Consider the following 24,509-nt stretch of genomic DNA (forward strand, 5'->3'; position numbering starts at 1 on the left):
AGGTCAGATTTTATTGAAACTCGATGGTAAAGGCATTGAAGATATGAGACAAAAGGGAGAGCCAGACGATTCAAAAAGGAAAGAGAAGGAAAAGGAAAAATTATTGAGAGACAACTAAGGAACTAAGAAAAAAGATAGGCAGAAACAAGAGCAGTTATATCGTGAGGAGCAATAAAGAAAACATGATCATAAGCAAACAACATCTAATGATCAGGACAGGCAGGAACAAAAGAGAATAGAAGAAGAAGAACAAAAGATACGGGAGAAGAGAATAAAAAGACAAAGGGATGAGGAAATATGAAGGGCAAATGAACTAAGAGATGCGAGGATACAGGAAGAAGATAGGGTCAGAGAGGAAGCGAGGAAGTGCAGAAAGTTCGATGATGACATTGAACGTAAGCGAAGGCAGAGAACACGGGATCTTGAATATCTGGAAAGGGAGGTTAAAAAATCCAATCCAGTAGTAGACTGGGAAGACATCGAAGAATTATTTCCCGAGTACGATTTAGTACCAGGCACGTCTATGGCAAATATGGAAGATGACTTCAACACCAGAAGCATCGGAGAGACGATTGATAGAATATATGATGAAATGGGGCTAGAACAGGTACCCCAAGGGAAAAGAGAGGACGAGTGTCTTGCGAGCACTCAGTTGTACGGCACTGAGGATGCCTCCAGAAGTAGAAGAAATAGAGAGCTGTCCCTAGATAGGTTGATGCTAAACAGGAACGAGGAAGATGTGTGGAGTTGCACGAGTTGATCACAGACAATATCAGATGCAGAAAGAGAGGATTATGAGGAAAGAGAAGATGAGAGAAGCCGCAAAAATGCTTCTCAAGGGGAAAGGGAATAAGATGGTCAGGTTCTAGTGGGTCTGCACCTAAGGCATCAGAGTCAGCCACACAATCAGACCGACATTAAGGATTATCTTACGGTCAGAGGGGTGTGTTTCCACCACCATATGTGAGCAGACTAAGGACATTGCCAGGTAGACGGTGATGCAGGAATATTACCCCTGCAGTGGATAGATAAATGATGAGAAAGGAAAACAGTGCCATGTGTTACATTTCCCGTTAGTCAAAAAAGGAGGAACAAGACCACATTATATACCCTGGCCACACTTGGATCTAGAAAATCTGAAAAATAAGCTTCCACTTTTGACATCAGGAGCCAGAAAATGGATACATGTGCTAGGAAAGATGACGGGAGTGAACATGTTAGCTATCTGGGCTATTAAGGGTCTTTTATTCGCCATACTTGGTGATAGAGCTGACGATGTGTGGACACGTGCAGGTTATCCTGACGTGACTACAGTTAATACTGCGCATGATGGAGCTTGTTTAATAATTGCAGAGCTGTGGTATGGAAAGCATTACAATTGCTTTACATGGGAGCTATAATGACACAGTAAATGAAGGAGTAAGAGGATCCTTTGCTTTACATCCAGAATTTCCAAGATGCATGGGTGATGGAAACTCGCAAATCTTGGGGGAAATCCAGACCCGTGTTTTACCATATATTATGCCAAGGGCTGCCAGATCAGGTACAGAAGCAGCTCAAGAAATTGGTAGGAATTGAGGTCAAACCCTGGTCTGAAATACAGTTGCCCATAGCTCACTATTGTAGGCTGCTGCAAGAGAATAATCGCAAAAAAGAAGCTGCACGAAAAGCTGAAGAGGAAAAATTAGTGCAGAAGAAATTGTCAAAAAATGCCATTGAATGGGCGATGATAACTAACACAGATGGATCGAACATACAGCAGGTCAACAACCAGAGGCAGGTTGATCAAGGCAATAACAGGTTTTACCCCAGAGGGAGAGGCTTTCGAGGAAGAGGTTTCAGAGCAATCAAGGAGGTTTGCAAGGTAATCAGGGAGGTTTTCAAAACATGCAAAACAGCAAGCAGGTTATGTCAAAAGGGCAAATAATCAGACCACTGCCAATATGTTGGTTGTGTGGGATGACAGGGCATCTATCACGTACATGCAGAAGTCAAGGCATGGTGCAAAACGACCAAGAAACAAGAGTAGGGATGGTGAATCCACCTGTGTTTTTACAGCAGGGTGGAAATGCAGTTGCACAAAATCACACGGTGCAACAGCAAGCGCCGGGAGCACAGCAAAGCTTGCAACCGCAGACTATGACAAATTTTCCGCAAGGACAGTCTCAACAGTCACTGATGCAACTGTTACAAACAACAAGTACAGGACAGGTACTAAATTCCGGAATGAGAAATAACACTGGTGATGGAGGAAGTCCATTCACTGAACATGAGACAAAGTTATATTTGGACTAGGACAGCTCACTGGGAAACCTGATGTGTTCTATCCTATCAGTGACACCAAACCCTCACGAAGAACCAAGGGTAGATGTACTTATAGGGGATAAAGAGTATTCTTTCTTAGTTGACACAGGTGCAACACGCTTGTGTATACGTGAAGGCAAGTTTTCTATATCCGGCGATGTCATAAATACTCATGGCTTCACAGGAGCAACAAGTTGTGTTCCTTTTACAAACAAACTTCCAGTTTCCATAGGAGAATGTGACATGAATGTTCCACTGCTGTATTCAAGGCAACCCCCAGTAAATATATTGGGACAAGACCTAATGACGAAGTTAAACATGACAATCTCGTTCAGGGAGAAAGGCATGGCATGTTCAACTCCAGGAATGCATTATTTGAACGTATGCGAAATGATTAGAGTATACTCAGGACAAACAGCTATGAGAGCTGTTCCATTGGAACCAGAGATATTCGCATATGGAGTGTGTATATTAATGTCATGGCTACCAGGCCTTACAGACAAACTAATGAGAACCCCAGATGACTTTCTATTTATGCCAATAATACCTATGCATGAGGAAAAGGGACAAGTGTTCCCCTTGGCAATACACACAGCCATAGTGCAAGGAGAAATGGCATTGATCGATGGTTGTGATGATGAAGACAGACAATGGTGCACAGTTATCGCCATTGAGGAAGGGTACAGATTGACAGACGTCACTGATGACGATCTGTTTGAAGAACAAACAGGTGTAGATGAAACGACAGTTGAGGTTAATCTCATTTATTGAGTGAAAATCATCAAAAGGGAAGTGCCCCAGAAAATGATGCTGGCACTAAAACGTCCTGAATATTTTGACAATGACATGGCGAAGGTGCCTGTCTCGTGTGGACTACAGACCCTTATGACGTAGGCTTGTTGAAAGGAGATGGAGAAGTAAAGATTTAATTGAAACCAGGAGCAATTTTACCAAAAGCACCACAGTATCCCATGTCTAGGGAAGCAGATGAAGTGATTTTCAAGACAATGGGCCTCATTACGAGGTTGGAGGTAAGTAACAGTCCTTAACAGCATGGAGCAATTACTGTGTCCGTGTAGTAAAGAGCCTGCTAATAGCGGGCCATTACGAGTTGGCGGGCACAAGCTTTGCGCCATGCCGGTATGGACATTACTGCTATGCCGCTAAAGACCCAAAAATGGCCTTAGCAGCATGAAGGAAAGCGCTGATAGCACTACCGCCATCCATGGATCCGGCATTAGCGATGACCTCTAATAGCGGCTACCGCCAATAGCGGTGACCGTAAATAAGCAGAACTGGAAGTAGCATCATCGCACAGGAACGGGAAAGAGCACGGCGGCAATCTTTAAAAACACAATCCATTGCCATCCTCAGCATCCAGGACCTGCAGCAGCACTACAGCAGCCCCAACATCACCTAACACCACATCAGAATGCCCAAGGCCCTCAAGAAAGGTGCTGCGCGCAAGCACAAGTTCTGTTTCTCAGTGGAGGAGCTAAATATGCTTGCTGACACACTAGCAGCAAATGCAGAGGTCGTGTTCATGCAAGACATGCAGCGTGCCGCCCAGATAAGAAAGAAGGAGATCTAGGAGGAGGTGGCACGCAAAGTCAGTGCGATGGTACCACCACCTGCACTGTAAAGGACGTGCGCAAGCACTGGGATGACCTGTGCCTCCGTAGCATACTTGCAGCCAATAGGAGCCAGGGCATGGGAACAGGTGGCGGAGGAGGCTCCCCAATCACGATGACACATTGGGAGGAGACATGTGCCAGCACAATAGGCATAGAGACAATTGAGGGAGTGGGGGAAATGGAGCATGGTGTGCCGTCATCGGCTGATGGAGGTGAGTGTCCACACAAAACACTGCAATGAAAAGCATGACAATGTTCCCCAAATGTGACACTGAAATGAGCCAATGCATGGGGCATCACACACACATGTACACAACCCTGCCCATAGGCTATCCACATCCCCATCACATCCCCATGCATGCAGCACCTCATACATGTGTCACCCAGACGTATGCCTGTATGACCCACCTATATGGCAAGCAACCTGTATGTCACAACTCAAAGTCCAAATGCATAGAACTGCAGCAATACCAACATATGCATGATGCACTTAGAACCATCACCAATGCTGTCCCTCTCTTGGTCCCCCACAGGCTCACAATCTGACAGTGAGGAGCAGGACTCCATGGCGCAGGCCACAACCACAATGAAGAAGCCAAGGGGCGTGGAAGGAGGCAACAATCACATCAAGGGGCACTGGCAAACCAGGACTGCCGCAGAAGGCGAAAGCCCCGCAGGCTGATACGTCAACAAGGCATGAAAGGGGTACTGACAATGCAATAGCTCCCAAACCAGTCGCTCCCACCACACAGGAGCCAGTGGCAGAAGGCTCACTGTCTGCTGCCAACAGTTCTGTTGGAGAAGCAGCTGCCATGGCACCCCTGTCAGATGAAGAAGGACCATGCCAGACACCCGTAGGACAGGGCAGAACCAGCCCACAGCTGTCACCCCAACTCAGTCCACTCCCCACATCCAATGCCAGCAGCCATGAGCTGTCTGATAGAGAGTCATTGGCAGGGAGATGGAGCCCCTGGGAGAGCTCACCTGATGGCGGACCCATGCCGCAAGCTGCACCAATATCAACCAAAGGCAGGGACAGAGACCAGGGAATCAGCCTCATCCAACAGCCCCAGGAAGAGCTCACTGCACTGGTTGGCCAGCATGTGAGCGAGGGTGCCCTTGCGAGGGACGAGTGGCGTGAATACACTACGGTCATGAAACTCGCAACAGAAGCCAGTACAACACGCATTTGTGATGAGTTGGCAGCTGTGAGGCAGGTCCTCAGCCGCATAGCGGATGCAATGGAGAGCCAGCGTCCCGCACAGGAACTGGAGCAACCAGGCACCTCCTCCTCTGCCAGCTCCTGACAGACCAGCCCCTTGCGCAGGTCTGCGCGGGCCTTGCTCCGGCCAGACATGCAACCACCCAATGCTGCTAGAGGACATGGGAAGTAGGGGCAGCCTGTTATTGGTGACTCTTGCAGACTAATGCTGCATTGAAGTGCAGGCCTTGTGGGGGGAGGGGGGAGAGGGTGTTTGGGGAAGTTGTGGGGGGAGGGGGAGAGGGTGTTTGGGGGATTTTTGGGGGAGGGGGAGAGGTTGTTTGGGGGAGTTGTGGGGGGATGGGGGAGAGGGTGTTTGGGGGAGTTGTGGGGGGGGAGAGGGTGTTTGGGGGAGTTGTGGGGGGATGGGGAGAGGGTGTTTGTGGGAGTTGTGGGGGAGGGGGAGAAGGTGTTTGAGGGAGTTGTGGGGGAGGGGGAGAGGGTGTTTGGGGGAGTTATGGGGGGATGGGGGAGAGGGTGTTTGTGGGAGTTGTGGGGGGAGGGAGGAGAGGGTGTTTGGGGTGGAGGGTTCATGCACTTCCTATTCACTTTATGGTTAATACGCCCGTTGTGTCAAGAACAATCACATGACTGGACATTGGTTATTGTGAATTTGTGCTTTATTGGTGAACAGTGCACAGTGTCCATGTCCCCCCAACACACAGTGTGCTGAGTCCACATCCATTGCACCCTCCGCATCCATGGGTATTAGAAATATTGGTCTATCAGATTCTGGCACACAGCACGTCCCTCCTGCGCATCGCCACCTGCCTGATGTGCAACCCCATCTTATTCTTCCTCCTCCTCAGCCTTACCAAGCGGTTGCAGTTCAATGTCAGGGAGAAGAGGGACATTCCGTCTGATGCACATGTTGTGCAGCATGACACATGCCATGATGATCTTGGCCACCTTCTCATGCCCGTGCAGGAGTGCCCCACCCGACCTGCTGAGGCATCGAAACCATGCCTTCAATAGGCCAAAGGTCTGCTCGATCACCACTCGGGTACGGGTATGTGCACGATTGTAGTCCGCTTCATGCCTGTTCTGCAGGTTCCGTAGAGGGGTAAGGAGCCACATCTTCAAGGGATAGCCAGCATCACCTGCATGGGTGCAAAAATGGTTATGGACCATTTCATCAAATGGAACCTGTACCTATCGCACACAAGCCTGCATTGATTTCTTGCTCACATCCACATATCCCTGCATGAATGGAGATAATCAAAGTAACTGCAATGTGTGAAGTCACATGATCCACAGGTGTGTGTCACATCGTCTGGTTGATGCAGGAGTGTCCTATTCCTTGCTAGTGTTCATGCATTGTGGTTGCCTACGGCAGTTGTTGGCATGATCTAGGTGATGTGTAGTTAATCGTATGCTTTGATCATGTCACCGTTGGAAACAGACTCTTAATGATCTGCCATTCCACGCAGGTTGTCCTCATGCTGGCATACTGCAGTTCTGTGGTGGTGTGCCAGTGACATTCTATGTATTGGCTTCATGTGATTCCTTTGTACGCACTCATGGACGCATGTCCGTTGTGATGGTGTTCAGCGGTCATTTACATTGGGCATACTGACAGCATGTCGCTGCATTGTGTTGCAGAGGGTACGGTCTGATCATGTGCAGTGTACACATGGATGGATATGGTATGGGTGCTGTACTGGCTTGTTGTTATTGTTGTGCAGCTTATGTCTTGCATATTGGTTTCAGGTGTCAGGTTCAGTCTGGGCTGTCTTGGGTCACAGTGTATTACAGTATGGGCATTGTTCAGTCTCTCAACTAATACCACCCAGGTGAAGTATGCATCTCCCCCCCCCCTCAATCTCACCCAGGTGAAGTATGCATCTCCCCCCCAATCTCACCCAGGTGAAGTATGCATCTCTCCCCCCCAATCTCACCGAGGTGAAGTATGCATCTCTCCCCCCCAATCTCACCCAGGTGAGGTATGCATCTCCCCCGCACCTCCAATCTCACCCAGGTGAAGGATGCATCTCCCCCATCACACTGCCATGTGCTTGCCCTGCAACTCACCAAGTAGTCAGGAACGTTGTCTGGCATCTCGCTCCGTGTAGCGTGGTATCGTGGAGTTCTGCAGGACCATTGAATCATGGGTTGATCCGGGATATCGGGCACAACAATGTGTAATGATCTTGTTTGAGTCACATACCATTTGCACGTTGATGGAGTGGTATATCTTACGGTTGCGGTACACTACCTCCATGGCATGTGGAACCACCAATTCAAAATGGGTGCAGTCGAGGGCACCAATGCAATTTGGGATGCCTGTCAGTGAATGGAAGCCAGTTTTGTTGTTGGAGATCTCGTGGGCGGTCCGTGCTAGGGATATGTGGTCTCTTGTGTGCTTCAGGAGGGCATCGAGCACTTGGTTCAGCAAGCGTGAGAATAATGGTTGTGATATGCCATGCATCTGCCATACTGTGTGCTGGTAGGTGCCTGTGGCCAGGAAGTGGAGCACAGACACCACTTTCAGTAGAGGGGGGATGGCGGTACGGATGTCTATGAGGCTGGCAATGTCGTTGTGAATCATGTCCACAATGGTGGTGATGGTGTCCCGGTCCAGATGGTACAGGGTGTGGATCTGCTCGAGGGTTAGGTTGAATGGACTGGCTCTGATGCGAGGGATTGGGGGCTGCCTGCATGGTAAAACTGCCTGCACAGGTGGGGCATGCTGTGCCTGTTTCACCCTCCTTTTCCTCCTGCGTCTCCTCTGTGCTGCCTGTTGTTGTGGTTGTTACTGTTCTAGCAATGCAAGCATGTCTTCTAGCCCCAGTATTGCTACTAGTGTTGGGATCATTTTGGTGTGGGAAGGGGTGTGGGAATGGGTGTGGTGTGCTCCTTTTGTGCTGGCCAAGTCTACATTGACTCCACCTGTGCTGATTGTGTGCACCTGTGGCAGTTGAGAACACTGCACATGGCAGTTTAAGGGTGGTACGCGATGTCGGTATTCCCGGCATGCCGGTATCCACTTTTAGCGCCTTCTTCATGTCGGTATTTGCATGTCCGCCTGACTTGTGATGTCCTCCTGTTTACGCCATGCTAGTATTTCCGGCATTAAGAGTTGCGTGCCCGCCCCCATGACGCTATTAGAGGCATCGTCATTTACGGTGCCGCTAATAGCGGGTTGGCAGGTCAGAATAGCCCGGAGCATTAAGGGATGCCAGTAATCCTTTACCGGCATCGTTTTTCCCTTACCTCCAACCTCGTGATGAGGCCCAATATCTGTTATGAGGGTATTTTAGTGACGTCAGAGTCATCATGCAACACCGCAGGTTTATCTTTTAAAAAAATCAAAGGGAGGGTCTTGGCGTTTAATCCCAGATCTGCGCCCGATAAATTATATTGTAGAGGCTGAGTTCTCTCTAATCCTAACCCGTCCACAATCCTATGTAATATACCCATTGAGGCAAAATATTTCACGGTGATTGACTTAAAAAACACATTTTTCTCAATCCCATTGCACAAAGACTCGCAAGATTTGACACCATTCATGTTCAGACAAATGCGTCTGAAAAGTACAAGGTTACCTCAGGGGTACTGCGAGTCTCCTTTTATTTTCAACAGAGTTCTGCAGATGGACTTAAGTAATATTGCCTTAGAGAATGTTGTCTTGCAACGTGTGGATGACATCTTAATTTGCAGCACGACAGAGGAAACGTGCAGATATGATTCTATTCAGCTATTGACTGTACTGGCCGAGAAAGGATATAAAGTTAACAAAGAGAAGTTACAATATTGTCGACAAGAAGTGATGTACATAGGCCAGCTGATCTCACATGAGGGGAAAAGGGTTACCCTTGAAAGGGCTGAAGCCATATTAAACACAGCCAAGCCACACAGGATAAAACACATGCAGAGTTTTCTAGGATTATGCAATTATGTCAGGGCATGGGTCTTTGACTACATCTCTTATACCAAGCCCTTGTTACAAGCCGTAAAGAAAGCACAGGTGATGAAAGAAAAAATGGAATGGACCGAAACCATGGAAGAAGGGTTTGTCGAACTAAAACAGGCCTTTTGCACGGCACCAGTTTCAGGGGTTCCCAATTATGTAGAGGAATTCTACCTGTTTTCACACACAAATGGCAGTGTCATTACAGCAGTACTCACACGGAGAACCAGGTTAGGGTACAAGCTCCTTGCATACTACAGTGGGAATTTGGACCCAGTAATGAGAGGTCACTTTCTGTGCAAACAAAGTTTAGCTGTTGCAGCGTTCACCATAGAGAAAGATACAACCATTGTGATGGGATGCTCAATGACGTTGTTCGTCGAGCATGCACTATTTGCTATATTAGAGAAACCAAAAAGGCACATTGACATCTCAGAGAGCTTCTGCTTATGAAGTGATCATATCAAATCCATCAATTAAAATAATTCGATGTAAGATAATGAACCCAGCTATGTTTATAGCAGAGCCAATCACTGAAGGAGGGCCAATACATGACTGCATGAACTATGAAGAATTTTATGATGAGATTCCCAAAGTGAAAGAAAATGCATTGGCAGAAGGAGAAATTGTCTTCGTTGACGGTTCTTCGATAATCGATCAAAATGATGGGCAGAGATATACAGGCACCGCTGTGAAGAAGCACACAGCAAATGGAGAATTTTGAGTACTCATTAGTGCACGATTACCATCTCATTATTTAGCACAAGCTGCAGAATTATTGGCATTGATACTCACACTCGAGAATCACGCAAAACAGGAAGTGATGGTGTACAGTGACTCCACCTATGTGACATCAACAGTCACGCAGACCTAGCACACTGGAAAAGGAGGGGCTACCTCCAAGCGGATGGCATGCCAGTGCAGCATGCAGCCTTATTGGATAGGCTGATAAGGGCACTACTTCTCCCAGTGGGCATAGCGGACGTGAAATGCACCACCCACATGAAAGGGACAGATTTTATCTCACGAGGAAATCAATCAGCAGACACGGAAGCCAAGCGTGTGGCAACCAAAGACAAAATAATAATGAATGTGGGAATAACTGATGTGCATTAAAGAATGATTGTTGTACGAAGTGAACCTGAAGGTTATAGTAATGTGGCGAAAACCCCGTTAATGGAGCTCTAAGGGGAGGCACCACAAGAAACGAAAAACCTTTGGAAGCGGCAAGGGTGTTCTTTAAACCCCTCCAAGGGCTTGTGGTGACAAGATAGCACTGGTAAATCGATGATGCCTATAGCCATATTGAAAATAGCACTGGAACAGTTACACTATCCAGCGCACATGACAAAAGAGAATCTAGCAGCGACAATTGCTGAAGACTGGTGTATACCGAACTTGGCAGAGTATATTGCATTTTTATGGTGAACTGTATAATCTGCCAACAGTTCACGGCAAGACATACACTACGAGTAATTAGAATAAACATTCCAAGGCCCAATGGACCTTTTCAGCACTTGCATGTCGATTATGTCAATATGATTCAAGTATGTAACGGGTACAGGTACCTAATTGTTGTGGTGTGTCCATTCTTTAGGTGGATAGAAGCAGGTTCATGTACACACCCAGACTCTACCTGTGTGGCCACATTTCTGGTGAGGGAGGTATTTCCCAGATGGGGAATATGTGAGGTCATGAGGTCAGACAATGGACCTCATTTAGTTAACGCAGTATTTGAACAGATCAGCTTGTTGCTTGGTATAAAGCACAAGTTTTCTTTGGCGTATCATCCTCAAGGAAATGGTATATGCGAGAAGCTCAACGGCTTGTTAAAGGAAAGGATAGCCAAGTTGAAGCTTACTCTAAAGAAGGGATGGCTACACTGCCTTCCACTGGCACCGATGCACTCAGAAACCAGCCTGGTTCTGACCACCATCTCACGCCACATGAAATCGCGACAGGCAGAAGGATGCACATGCCACTAACACCCCGAGATAGAGCTAGATGTGATGCTCAGCCAACAGGGGACGTGTTAGGATCAGAAATGCAAAATTACTTGAATTGCATGACATCTTGTCTTACTGTAATTTCAGGACAGCTGCAGCGACGACAAAAAGGATGCAGGGCCGCACAGAACATAGAAGGAGGTACTACAACAGACCAAGTTCAGGGTTTACGTGTACCACAATTGTTCCCTGGGGACACGGTCCTGGTGAGAAACCACAAGAGAAAAAAGTGGGATGGGCCAAGGTTCAACGGTCCCTTCAGAGTGGAGGATGTCACTCCCTCTGCAGTCAAGTTACAGAGAAGAAGAGCCTGGATAATTTTGGGTGACATCAAGCTATACATTGCAGAAGACCCTCTGCCCTCACCCCAACATGTAGAGTCTACAGATGACGGGGAAGAACCACAGCACGTGCAGACGAGATCCATGACGAGGAAGAAGGACGCATGACCAGCAAAGCAAAGGCAAAGAACTTTTGTGCAAAGTTGTGCCTTAATTGTGTACATTTCCCCTGAGCAAAATGCAGGGATAAGGACATAAAAACACGGAAACTCTGTGCATCCTAGTTGCAGGGTGAAGAAGAAAATTACACATATAAGCCACAACATAGTCTGTTAACTTTGAACATTGGAATGAGGCATACTGAAGCCTTGATAAGAAAAGATATGCCAAATGTTGATTGAGGACACATAAATTGGAAGAGAATACAGTATCATGACTCTTTTAACAGAGAAACCTTATTTGGGCTCACTTATGGTGTCACGCAGTAGTGACATCACTAAGGACATTTTGATCTATTTCGAGTTAGTAATGAGGTCATACCCGTCGTTGTTGGGAAGGCTCACGAACATTACAGAATTTCTTCAAGATCCTGAAAACTAAAAGACAATAAGGAGGCTGCTCATCGTGATTCCTGAGCAGTTCCTTTTGCTTCTGGAGTACGACAAGGACAAGACAAATGTCCCCAGCAGGAGAAGCAGGGAATAGGCTTGTCAACGTGCTATTCTTTCACTTAATTGAAGACTGTCCAGATCTTGTCGGGAGACACACTGATGTCTTGACATTTCTTCGAGATCCAGCAAACACAGAACGTTTGAGTATAATCCTGAACGGAATCATATTTCAGGTGGCTCTTCAAGCTCATCAAAATCACAGAAGAGTGTAAACTTTCCACCGAGGGACAGATCGAGAAAGTGTTGCCAGAGAACTTCACTCCTGCCTATGCTGACACAAAATGACATGTCTTCTGGAGTGAAACAGATGAGAGGCATTGACTGGGAGCTTGTTTATTTTGAACATGCAAATTAAGAGACTTGCTGAACTTATTACCTTATTTGACATTTTTGTATACGGAAAAGAGAAATGTTTCCAGAGCCAAGAGACAATCTATTATTCAGGCAAAGAGAACAATCGTTCCAGTGTCTGCAACCTACAAGCAGAAACAGCAGAACCCGAATATAACGACATTACTTAGAATGTATTAAAGAGTTAGTCTTATTCCTTAGATGATCGAGATGGGCAACCAAAATAGTAATCTTGTCCTCCCTCAGGAGGAGTGACGCTCGTATAAGTGTTGTACATTAACCTATAGAGGACTTATGTACCTATGCATAGTATTCATTATTGTTTTATTGTCACTGACAATTCAACTGCATTTTTTATTGGTGCACAAAGCGTTCCGATTCCAGTGCACTCACCTAATAATGTATGCATGAAACCCACGAAGGTGCCCAGACCTTACATAGTCATTCCAGTCCCTATAAGGTCTCATAGCGGAATTAGTGAACTTGAGATGGATGTGATGAGCAATAACACACACACACACTGGTGGTAACAAACAAATTGAACCGCCGGAGACAGGGTCGGCAGAGCAAGCATGAGAAGGGGTTAATGAAAAACACACACACGCAAATGATGGGTGCATATACACCTGGTCTAGTGTCAATAACTACAGAACCACAGTCCAAAGAAGGGGAGAAGTTTGGACAACCAACGATGAGAAGTTCCACACCAAGTGAAGCCAAAGGACAAATGGAGAAAACTGAACTTTTAAAGAGACAAAAGGAGTTGGGGAAAAAACAAACAGAGACAGCATTGACAAGCACCCCTAATTCAGCAATGAAAGGGACAAGTTCAAGTCCTTCAGAACTATCATGTGCAGAGATGACAGCAGGAAGGTGTATCAGAGCTTTTTGCTATGCAAGGAACGCGGATGGAGATACCTGAGAATCCTCCAGCAAGAAGAAGCTATATAGATGCGGTTAAGGATGTGTTTATAGAAAACTACAGAAAAAACCTAAGAATCAAAAGAAACACACAAGAAGACTACAACAAACTAAACGACTACCTGGACAGCACAGCACACTTGGGAAATAACATATGGTACCAACATATGAAAGAAATTGGACGATGACATTCCAAGGAAGAATGCTGTGTTTGTGCACTCCTACCTTACAGCATGGGGAAGTCAAAGATCTTAGTAGTTTATATGTACAGACAGCACACTGTCTGTTACATATAGCAATGTGCAAGACCACAGGCCAGTTCATGGGAAGTGATGCTTCACTCAAATGGGCAACTGAAGCAACTGATCCAAATGAAGATGATTATGTCCAGGACGTAAAGACAAGAAACAATGGAAAAACAAAGAACATTGTGATCTGATATGAGAAGCCTGGAGTTAAAGGAGCAGAGATCAGAAGAGAGGCAAACAAGAGACTGAATGTTCAAGGGAAAACTCCAGAAGAAGCTCGGAGTTGGAAGAACAGAGGTCAAATGCAAATTTGTGGTCCAGTACTATCGCCAGACGGATGGGAGAAAGTAGTAGTGATCTGCAGAGCATGGGTAGTGATTGGGTTTTACCAGGGTACTATTGACATAGTACAGAATGGATGCAAGCCATTATGGGCAAAGCTTGCTAAACTATTGACATGGGTCGAGGACAGAGGAGGACCCTTGCAGATAGTGCCTTCAGAGAGCCCAAAATTCTGCTTCAGAAATAATGGCACAAGAAAAATGGGAGAGAATCAGAATTGTTGACGAGTCTTTGGCGCTCCAGGAATGGTACATGGTACTGCACTGATCATGGATCATTATTGGGCATGTGGATCCAAAGCATATATCAGATTGACGAAGAATTGGGGAGGTATATGCACACTGGTGAATGTCCATGTTTCAGCGTTGGTTATTCCAAAACGTGATTTTAATATTGACAGTTTTCCAAAAGCAGATTCTCACCTGAGAAAGAAGAGATCTGTGGAACTGATGAGCCGAATAAAGAGAGAGAATTACTTGTCTGCTAAATCAGAAGAAGCCTTTCATGTGATCCCGTCTGAACACAAATTGTTCAGCATAACCTCATCATTGTTCACCACAATTCTGATGCCAAGAGTTCAGGTTGGAGCAAATACTAAATGGTTGCAGATAACCAGATGGGAGTTACTGCAGAGCATCAACACAACCATAAAAGGATTCAATGCAATCAAGGAAGAGTTAATGGCGATTCGACTAATGACTCTCCAGAACAGATATGTCCTTGACATGATCACAGCTATGGATTGAGGTGTTTGTGCAAAAATCGGAGAATCATGTTGCACATTTATACCATCTCACAATGACAAAAATGGAGCTTTAACAGAAGCCATAGGTATGCTGACAAAACTACAGAATCAGATGGTTGATGAAGTTGATGAAGTTGACGATGACAGCTGGTCTGCAAAAAGGGCCATAGGGATGAAGATCATGACTGGTGTCGAGTCAGAATGGAAACCTAAGGACCTGACTGATGAAGAAATTAGAGACTTTGTGAAAGCCAGCATTTATGCACCAGAAGGAACAAAGTTTCGGTATCCAAGGAAACATAGAAATTATGTGGGAAGATGGATCTATTGCAGTCCAAGTGGACAATGTCAACTAATGAAATGGAACAAAGATGAGCATGTAAGAATAGCAGGAAGCTTGAATGGAGTCATAAAAATATGGACCCCAAAGAGACAGTTCTTCAGACCTCTATGCCTGGATCCAGAGGATGAAATAAAAGTAGATGCAAAAGAAAAAGTGAGAGTGGTCGATGAATCGCCCAGAGGGGGGAGTTAAGAGGAGGTGCCAAGCACGATTTGCACTCCTACCACCCATTTTGAAGTACCAGGAACATTCACACCAAAATATGTGACGTATGATGAGCAAATAAACCAACAGAGAGCCGCAGTTGGGCTCTATCCAGTACCTATCAGAATAACAGCACCTATTGATGTACCAACACCTAAGAAAACCTGGACAGTAATGTACCCATTGAGAAAACAATAATGACAAATGAGACAGAATGATGATTGCCAGAATGTAATACCTGAAGAAGCTAAGAAGATACTGAAGGAAGACGAATGATGATGTCATAAGAACCCAGAATGGCTCACATATAGAAGATATAACGACCTGAGAATGATGACAAACGTGACTAAACACCATGGATAATTGACATCCTAATCCTAAAGTGAACCAATTGATGTCAAGATGTCGGAAACTTATGCCATATGCATGATGAAGATATTCAGTTAGTTTAAACGTGTACATATGCAAAACAACCGCAAGAAGCACGGAAATCATGACACTTGCTTATGCTTAGTAGTAAGCTAGATTGTGGCAAGTGCCACCTGTACATATCTACCTCAAAAGAGCACTTTATATAAGTATACTTCCACTACGCACAAGAGCAGGATTAACCAAAGGTTACTAAAGGTCTCAAGAGGAGAATTTTGCATGAAAACAAATCGAGAATTAAAGACGGAGAGAAAATCAGACAAAGGTAACCATACCAAGAAGCCAAGGTCGTATTGTCTGAAATAAGCCAACAGTGGAGACAATTAAAGAGAAGAAGAACAGATTATCCTGTTTAGAAAGGTCAAGATAAGCCAAAGATAGCAGACAACTGGCAGAATTAAATCAAATACACGAAATTGCATGAAGGAAAGACCGATTTTACGGTGTTGGAATCACGTGACCAGACAAGCAAGAAGGGATGAAACTTTCACACCTACATATGGACCTTTGCCATTCCCAAACGCCTTAACTTTCCCAGACCAAGAAGCAGACTTGAGGCCATCCACAAAGAAATAATTGACACATGACCACTGAAGTGATGATTGATTGTAACTATAATTGGAGGGAAGCTAGGGTGCAGTGAACTCCCTGCACCTGGCCGGCTATTCTGCACGCTGCTAAGCACAAGTGGAAAAGTATGAGTGGGGTTGATGCCAACCCAATCATAGTGGACCATGTAATCTAGGGTCCTACATTTAGAAGAACCAATAAGACATTGTACTTTTAGTGACTACAGTAACCATTTTGAAGGAAGGGCATAGTTGCCCCACCTGACATTGTCTACCCAATCCCCTCTCCCTGTTAGCATATACAGATATAGTACCTATATTAAGGTTACCTTCCTAGAACCAAATAAAGTTGCATCCTAGGTTTTAAGAGTCACACATCAGTGATGATGAGTTTTTGCTATAAATGTTATGTTTTTCTGAAATTAATTGGAGTTGAAGCGAGAAGGAAGATTGAGCGATTGCTGATATTCATGAACTCCCCGTTTTTTGTACGTGTCATTAAACTGACTCCCTTTGCCAAACTACAGAGTTGTCATTATTGATTTGGTGCAAGAGTACGAATCTGCATCCCCACCCATCTCAAGGGTGCTGCTACTCATCTTAAATTGCTGTTTGGAAACCCCCAGTCCTATGGGCCGGCTGGGGTCCCTGCTGCACACATCTACAGACTGCCAACCCTAATTTTTACCAATCCCAATATCCCCATATCATCTAAATTCCACTTCTAACAAACCCTCTTTTAGTCACCAAATAACTCCAAACGTGTTTCTCCAACTGCCCACCAAAGACTTGCTATTATAATGGTTGTGTCCAGATTCTTGGTTGTATGGCCGTATTATGATGTGGTGGTTGCGCCAGTGTCTAGATTCTCATCTGCATGTCCTATTTTTCACCTATGCAAACATCCCCATATCATCTACATTCCACTCCCCTACCCTATTAAAGCTTGCCTGCAGTCACCAAATAAGCTGCCCGCCCAAGAACCTGTCTGCGGACTACCGCAGTGTCTGCATACTGCTGCGCCCCGTACGCTCTTTTTCCACCTAAACAAATAACCACATATCATCTTTTTTTCACTCCCCAACCCTTGCTAGGCCCTCTTTCCAACACCAAATGACTCAAAATATGTTTCCCAGCCCTATTCCCCACCGCGCTGTCCACGAATAAGCCGCGGATATCCGTGGATAGAACATGGCAGGCATTTTGGAAAAATATGATGCACCTCATGCTTTTCACCAGATATCACTTATTTTTTTGTACCTACTTTTCCTCCATTTTAAAGAAAACCATTGGACGGATTTACACCAAGTTTACAAAAGCATGCTTTTGGGACCAAGCCGCCACTCCTGCCGCAAATGTGTTGAAAATCCGTCTAGCGGTTTGGGCTGTAGGCATGAGCAACATTTTATTTACAATGTGTCTATGGAAAAAAATCATTGGGACCCCCCTATAACTTTGCCACATTAACAAAACCTCACCAAACTTGCCAACAAAATCTAGGCCAGGCCATATACTTTTTTTTTTGCAAAGTTTGGTAAGGATTCATCCAGGGGGAGTGAAGTTATAAGCCACCCAAAAAGTGTTCTTCCTATGTGTTGAGCAACTTAACCATAACTACAGGGCTGCTACCGCAGGTCCTGTAATATGTGCAAGAACATTTGGGTCTACTGAGTTTTACCCAAAATCACACTGTGCCAGCCAGGCCTTACATAATAACTACAATCCTGATGCATGTGATACATGCTTCATACATTTTCAGGAGCGTTTTATATGTAATAGGTATATTTTCATAGGTGTATGTAAAATCGCCATATACTGATTTGGGCTGATTCATACAAATTACTCCTCGAAAGCTAAAATGACTGCTTTTGAGATTTTATGGAAACCATTGTAAATATATATAGCCCGCAGGACATTTACTCATTGCAGAAGCCTTGCTAGAGGGGCCTGGAGGGAGGGGGTTATAGCCCGGGTCTTGTGGTTACCTTGGATAGAATCTCAGGGGCTACAAACAAAAGTCTCGCTAGCCCCGAGTCCCGACATTGACATGAGTGAATCCCTGGAATTTTTCCAGACCTGGCAACACCCCTGACTCATTGCCAGTTTTATTGCACATGCATTTGTGCGTATGTGGATGACCATGCACTTCATTTACACGGTATTATAAATAGACTCCTACGTAAAATGTCTATCTCTCAACTATTGGGCGCCAACGTAAATGCACAAGGATGTACATGACAGAAATGCCATTAATATGCGAATTGCATTACTTTCCACTCGAGCACACGAAGCTGTGGTGATGAAAAGTACATACTTCACCATGGTTTCTGTATTGGGAGAACACATGACAGAAACAAAGATGTAAATCTGCGATAGCATCACCGTTCCTTGTCAGGGGCAGAAAACCAAGTGCCCCAGACTAATCATATTTATAAATCATGTGTCCCACGATGTGAGGACTGTGTTTGCACTTAATTGTCCGAGGAAGTCTGGCAGATATCCAAGATTGCATTCTGGTTAATTGCATCGACGTCCTTTATAGAGTTAAAATAATTGTATTTGTCCAGTTAATATCCAGAAGCTGGGTCCTATAATATGAAAGGGTGAGTGTCGCGTGTCATTAAATTAGAGCCACCTTCTGTTCTATTGACGCTGTGTGTTTTCACGTGGGCCCTGCGCCTACTGGGCGTTCATTCAAATGGCAGACCCTGGCATGAGCCATTAACATCGTATTCTCCAATAAGTCCCTGCTCCCTGTGGACAGGTACCGTGGAGAAATAATTACTTGGCAATTGCATGCACTTCATCACTTCCAAATTAGATTTTAGTTATCTGACGCTTTATTTTCAAGGTAATCTCATTACTGAGATGGGCTGGCTTTATTTTTCCGTGTGTTGAGATTTATTGCACCAAATGCATTCGACACAGACACAAATATATGATTCGAGGTTTAACATAATGCGATTCCCGGATCAAGAAGCGCCTTTCTTCTCGGCCTCGCCTTTCATTAAGGTGGTATTATGGCAAATACGCCTCTGCGGTCTCTATCTATTGCTTTCAAAAATACAATTGCTGTTTTACCCTCAGACCCTGGAGGGCCGGAAGCTAAGCCATTGAAGTGGTTATACCCGTTTTGCCTTTGGTGAAACAGATGGCATGTCGCTTTCCATTTATGCTAGAAGTGTTAGAAAATCTGACCACTGCCAGATACTAAAGACAATCAGACACAGGACTGTTTTCTTTGTAGATGTACACCCAGGGGTGGCCTGGCCTATAGGGAACGACAGCGATGACCAACGTGCCAAAGTTCTTTAAACAGACATGTCTGTGCAGTCTGAGGATACATTTTAGTAATCTACACCGAAGCCAAAGATTAATGTGTATCCAATGTTGGGGGTCTGTGTGAGAATCCTGGGCCTCCAATGTTGGGGATTTCTGCACCCTGGATCTCTTGTATGTGGTAACCTATTTTATTTCCAACATTTCTCATAGAAAAGGGGTTGGGGCTTGCTGGAAATGTATAATATGGGTGCACTTTTGAAAATTATTTCCAGGGCCTCTTTTGGCCCCCAGCACACCCCTGTATACACTGGCAGATCCCCCTTACAGCTTACCTTATAATGCTCTGTTCACTGGTCTGTCTTGGTTTGTGGTGTAGACTCTGAAACCACCAAATAAATGCATTAATTAATGCTTGTATATTCATGACAAGTCTTCGCACATTTTACAGTTTCCTAAGTCCGAGAACGTTTTTTTCTTTTTTTTCTTCACATCCTTACTTCCGAAGCACTGTGAGTTGAGAGGCGCCAGGGATGTCGAACTACTTCAGCACAGCGGCAATCTTGACAGGATTTCAGTATAACCATAGAGCATGTAAATAAATCCCGTTTTGATTTACTGAATGTGATGCTGCCCCCTATAGGGCTGTAGCACGTGGCCGAGTTACGTTCCATTCCGCTGCGTGCCCTATAAATAAAGGGGGCATACCCGGCCGCAACAGTGCGAACGGGGAGCCCGAACTCAACTGATGTGTGCGGCCTGAGTCTGTGGCGGGAGGCAGGGGCTCACGGGTATCACGTGGGGGCTCACACAGACCCCCAACAGTGACGACGATTCCGAGATTTCGCCTAGGCCCGGCGGTGATGAGAAATTCAATTTTTCATGCAGAACAGAGGAAGGAATCTGATCATTCCAGGCCGCGGGCTGGGGGCTCACACAGACCCCCAAAATTGGATACAAATTAATCTTTGCCGACAATTCTGAAAACCAGGATTCATTTGGCCCCCGAGGACTAGTTGCCCCCAGGTAACTTAGGGTGACCAACACCAAGTTCCTTCCAAAAATGCAAAAAAAGGTAGCAAGCGCCCCTCTCTCGAAAGAACACGGCATGATAACCTGTTCAGTGGTTATTAACCACTTTGAGAGTTTGAGAGTTTGCAGCCATCTGCTTTTTGCGCACTGTACCTTTCACAGATGGGAAATATCCATTTGCATATCAGTCTTTGTCCCACCCACATGGGCAGTCCAGCACCGAAATGCTATGGCAATTCCTCTCTGAACAAGGGTACCAACAGCAACCCCATACACGTGTTTCAGCCTTGTTGGGCCTCATCAGTGAGGTGAAGCTGTGCCTCTCTGAGCACAGTAGAGCAGGGAGTCCACGTCTGGTTGCCCCCAGGTAACTTAGGGTGACCAACCCCAAGTTCCTTCCAAAAATGCAAAAAAAGGTAGCAGGCGCCCCCCTCTCGAAAGGACATGGCATGATAACCTGTTCAGTGGTTATTAGCCACTTTGAGATTTCACAGCCAACTGCTTTTTGCTCACTGTACCTTTCCCAGATGGGAAATACCCATTTGCATATCAGTCTTTGTCCCACCCACATGGGCAGTCCAGCTCCGACATGCTATGGCAATTCCTCTCTAAACAAGAGTACCAACAGCAAGCCCATACACGTGTTTCAGCCTTGTTGGGCCTCATCAGTGAGGTGAAGCTGTGCCTCTCTGAGCACAGTGAGCAGGGAGTCCATGTCTGGTTGCCCCCAGGTAACTTAGGGTGACCAACCCCAAGTTCCTTCCAAAAATGCAAAAAAAGGTAGAAGGCGCCCCTCTCTCCAAAGAAGACAGCATGATAACCTGTTCAGTGGTTATTAACCACTTTGAGAGTTCACAACCATCTGCTTTTTGCTCACTGTACCTTTCACAGATGGGAAATATCCATTTGCATATCAGTCTTTATCCCAGCCACATGGGCAGTTCAGCACCGAAACGCTATGGCAATTCCTCTCTAAACAAGAGTACCAACAGCAACCCCATACACCTGTTTCAGCCTTGTTGGGCCTCATCAGTGAGGTGAAGCTGTGCCTCTCTGAGCACAGTGAGCATGGAGTCCACGTCTGGTTGCCCCCAGGTAACTTAGGGTGACCAACCCCAAGTTCCTTCCAAAAATGCAAAAAAAGGTAGCAGGCGCCCCTCTCTCAAAAGAACACGGCATGATAACCTGTTCAGTGGTTATTAACCACTTTGAGAGTTTGCAGCCATCTGCTTTTTTCTCACTGTACCTTTCACAGATGGGAAATATCCATTAGCATATCAGTCTTTGTCCCACCCACATGGGCAGTCCAGCACCGAAACGCTATGGCAATTCCTCTCTAAACAAGAGTACCAACAGCAAACCCATACACGTGTTTCAGCCTTGTTGGGCCTCATCAGTGAGGTGAAGCTGTGCCTCTCTGAGCACAGTGAACAGGGAGTCCACCTCGGGTTGCCCCCAGGTAATTTAGGGTGACCAACCCCAAGTTCCTTCCAAAAATGCAAAAAAATGTAGCAGGTGCCCCTCTCTCGAAAAAACGCGGCATGATAACCTGTTCAGTGGATATTAACCACTTTGAGATTTTGCAGCCATCTGCTTTTTGCTCACTGTACCTTTCACAGATGGGAAATATTCATTTGCATATCAGTCTTTGACCCACCCACATGGGCAGTCCAACACCAAAATGCGATGGCAATTCCTCTTTGAACAATAGTACCAACAGCAACCCCGTACACATGTTTCAGCCTTGTTGGGCCTCATCAGTGAGGTGAAGGTACAGTGAGCAAAAAGCGTGTGCTGCAAACTCTCATCTCAGAACAGGTTATCATGACATGTTCTCTCTGGAGAGGAGCGCCTGCTACCTTTTTTGAAATATTAAGAAAACAAGATTACAGACACTTCTCTGTCATTGGACCAAGGCTCTGGGACTCTTTCCCTTTGGACTTGAGGTTTTCACAAAACCTATCTCTGTCAAAATCCATTTGTTTAAAATTATTTCCTACATATCTCACCCCTGCTTGTCTGATCATTTATTGCAGCTTTAGCAACTAAAATCAATTCAGCTTGAGCTGCGCACTTTGCAATCATTAACATACCCATACAAATTTCTTTCACCAAGCATGTTTTCAGCCACTTGATTTATTAGCAGTATATGTGTCCTCATATTCATTGACCTCAAATTCAAGCTCGGCAGTTTGCCTGCACTGATCCAAACAGTTTTGTGACCCTAGCCCACGATCACAAGTAATGGTGAATTAGAGCATAGTGTTTGGATCATTTGTGCCTAAACCCACAAAATACCAATGATATCCTGCTAGCCTAAGGTTAATCACTAATTGGAAAATGTCCCTTTGACTTTCAATCATTATTTAATTGTTTGTAACAGTAAATTGTTGATTAAAGCCAACACGTGTTTCAACCCTACACAAGGTCCTCCACAGGGTAAAAAGATAACATTGTCTTGAAAAAATTGAACCCTTGCACCCAAACTCAATTAACATGCTTACTTAATTGCATGCACCGCATTACGCATTCTACTAGATGTGATAGAAAGTTTTCCTTCTAGACATGATTCAAATTACAAGGCTCTTGAAATAAGGTTTGTACTTTACACTAACACTCCTGAATAGGTTCAACGTGGCATTCCGCGAGATAGCAATACACTACTCAACAAAAATAGGAGATAATATATAGAGGGAAGGACAGGCAGAGTGGGGGTGATGGGCAAAGGGGGTGGAGCTCTATCAGGGGGTCATTAGACAACATAGTATTCCGTAAATAGCCTTAATATCCCTCATAAAGTGAAACAGAGATTGGGCCAATATGGCTATATCTGTCAAAGCCATGTACCGCATATGTGATGAAGTTCCACACTGGAATAAATATATGTTCCTACTCGGCAAAACTGAAGGTGTTCCACAAAAACAGGGGCCTATTTTTTGAGACTCCAGAAGACATTACAGAGTGGCTAGATGCACAGAATAGTCCAGCAGGATCAGTCAACCAGATGGAGGGCACTGCGGACAAGTGAGGCTGCGGCTCCTGGGACTGAGGTGCTGTATAATAATGTGACTTTGGGACTTAAATATAAGACAGTGCTGCTAAGATGCAGGCACGCATAGCATACTGTGGCATAAGTAGGGGAGATACCCTGCTGAGTTCCAACTACCGGTCGAGGCCGAGAAAGGACTAGATGTGGGGTAGCCTGAGATCCAGCGATGGAGCTGGGCAACAGTTGGGGATGGGTAGGGTGGGGGTGGGAAGGAAGTTTGAGAATTTAAAGTGGTGATTAACAAAGTTGGGTTATGAGCCGATACCTACGGAACACCGTACATGAAGCGAAAGAAGAGGGAGGAGAAGGGCGAACAGGATATGGATGAGATGGGGGACCTTAAGATAGTGACCTGGAATGTCATGGGGCTTAATAGATATTTGAAGAGGAATAAGATCATGTTGTATCTGAAGAGACAGACAATTGATATCACCTTGCTACAAGAGCCTCATCTGACTAAAGAAAAACTAGACACCGTGGGGAGGAAATGGAAAGGGACCACCATAGGAGCAACTTATTCAGCGTATGCCAGGGGGGCTATTATATGGATAGCACTGCATGTCCCATTTAAGCTGCAATGGTCTAATATAGAGCCAGATGGGAGGATGGTACTAGTAAAAGGACTTGTGGAAAATAGAGAGCTGAGCATTAGCAACACGTATGCCCCGAACCTAGATGCTCCCGGCTATTTCAGATCCCTCTATGGCAAGATTAGCCCATATATAGTGGAGACAGTTATATGGGGGGGGACTTTAATTGCACGTTAGATCCCAAGGTTGATAGATCTGACGAGAAGATGGAGAAATCCACCCATGTAGCCAGAGTCCTGCAAACCATACTGAGTGATTTTCAACTAGAGGATGTATGGCAGATGCACAACCCACAAGATAGACAATATTCTCATTACTCAGCCCCACATAACTTGCACAC

The sequence above is a fragment of the Ambystoma mexicanum genome, chromosome 11 (genome assembly GCF_040938575.1).
Source record: "Ambystoma mexicanum isolate Mex_15411 chromosome 11, UKY_AmexF1_1, whole genome shotgun sequence".
Classification (NCBI taxonomy): Eukaryota; Metazoa; Chordata; class Amphibia; order Caudata; family Ambystomatidae; genus Ambystoma; species Ambystoma mexicanum.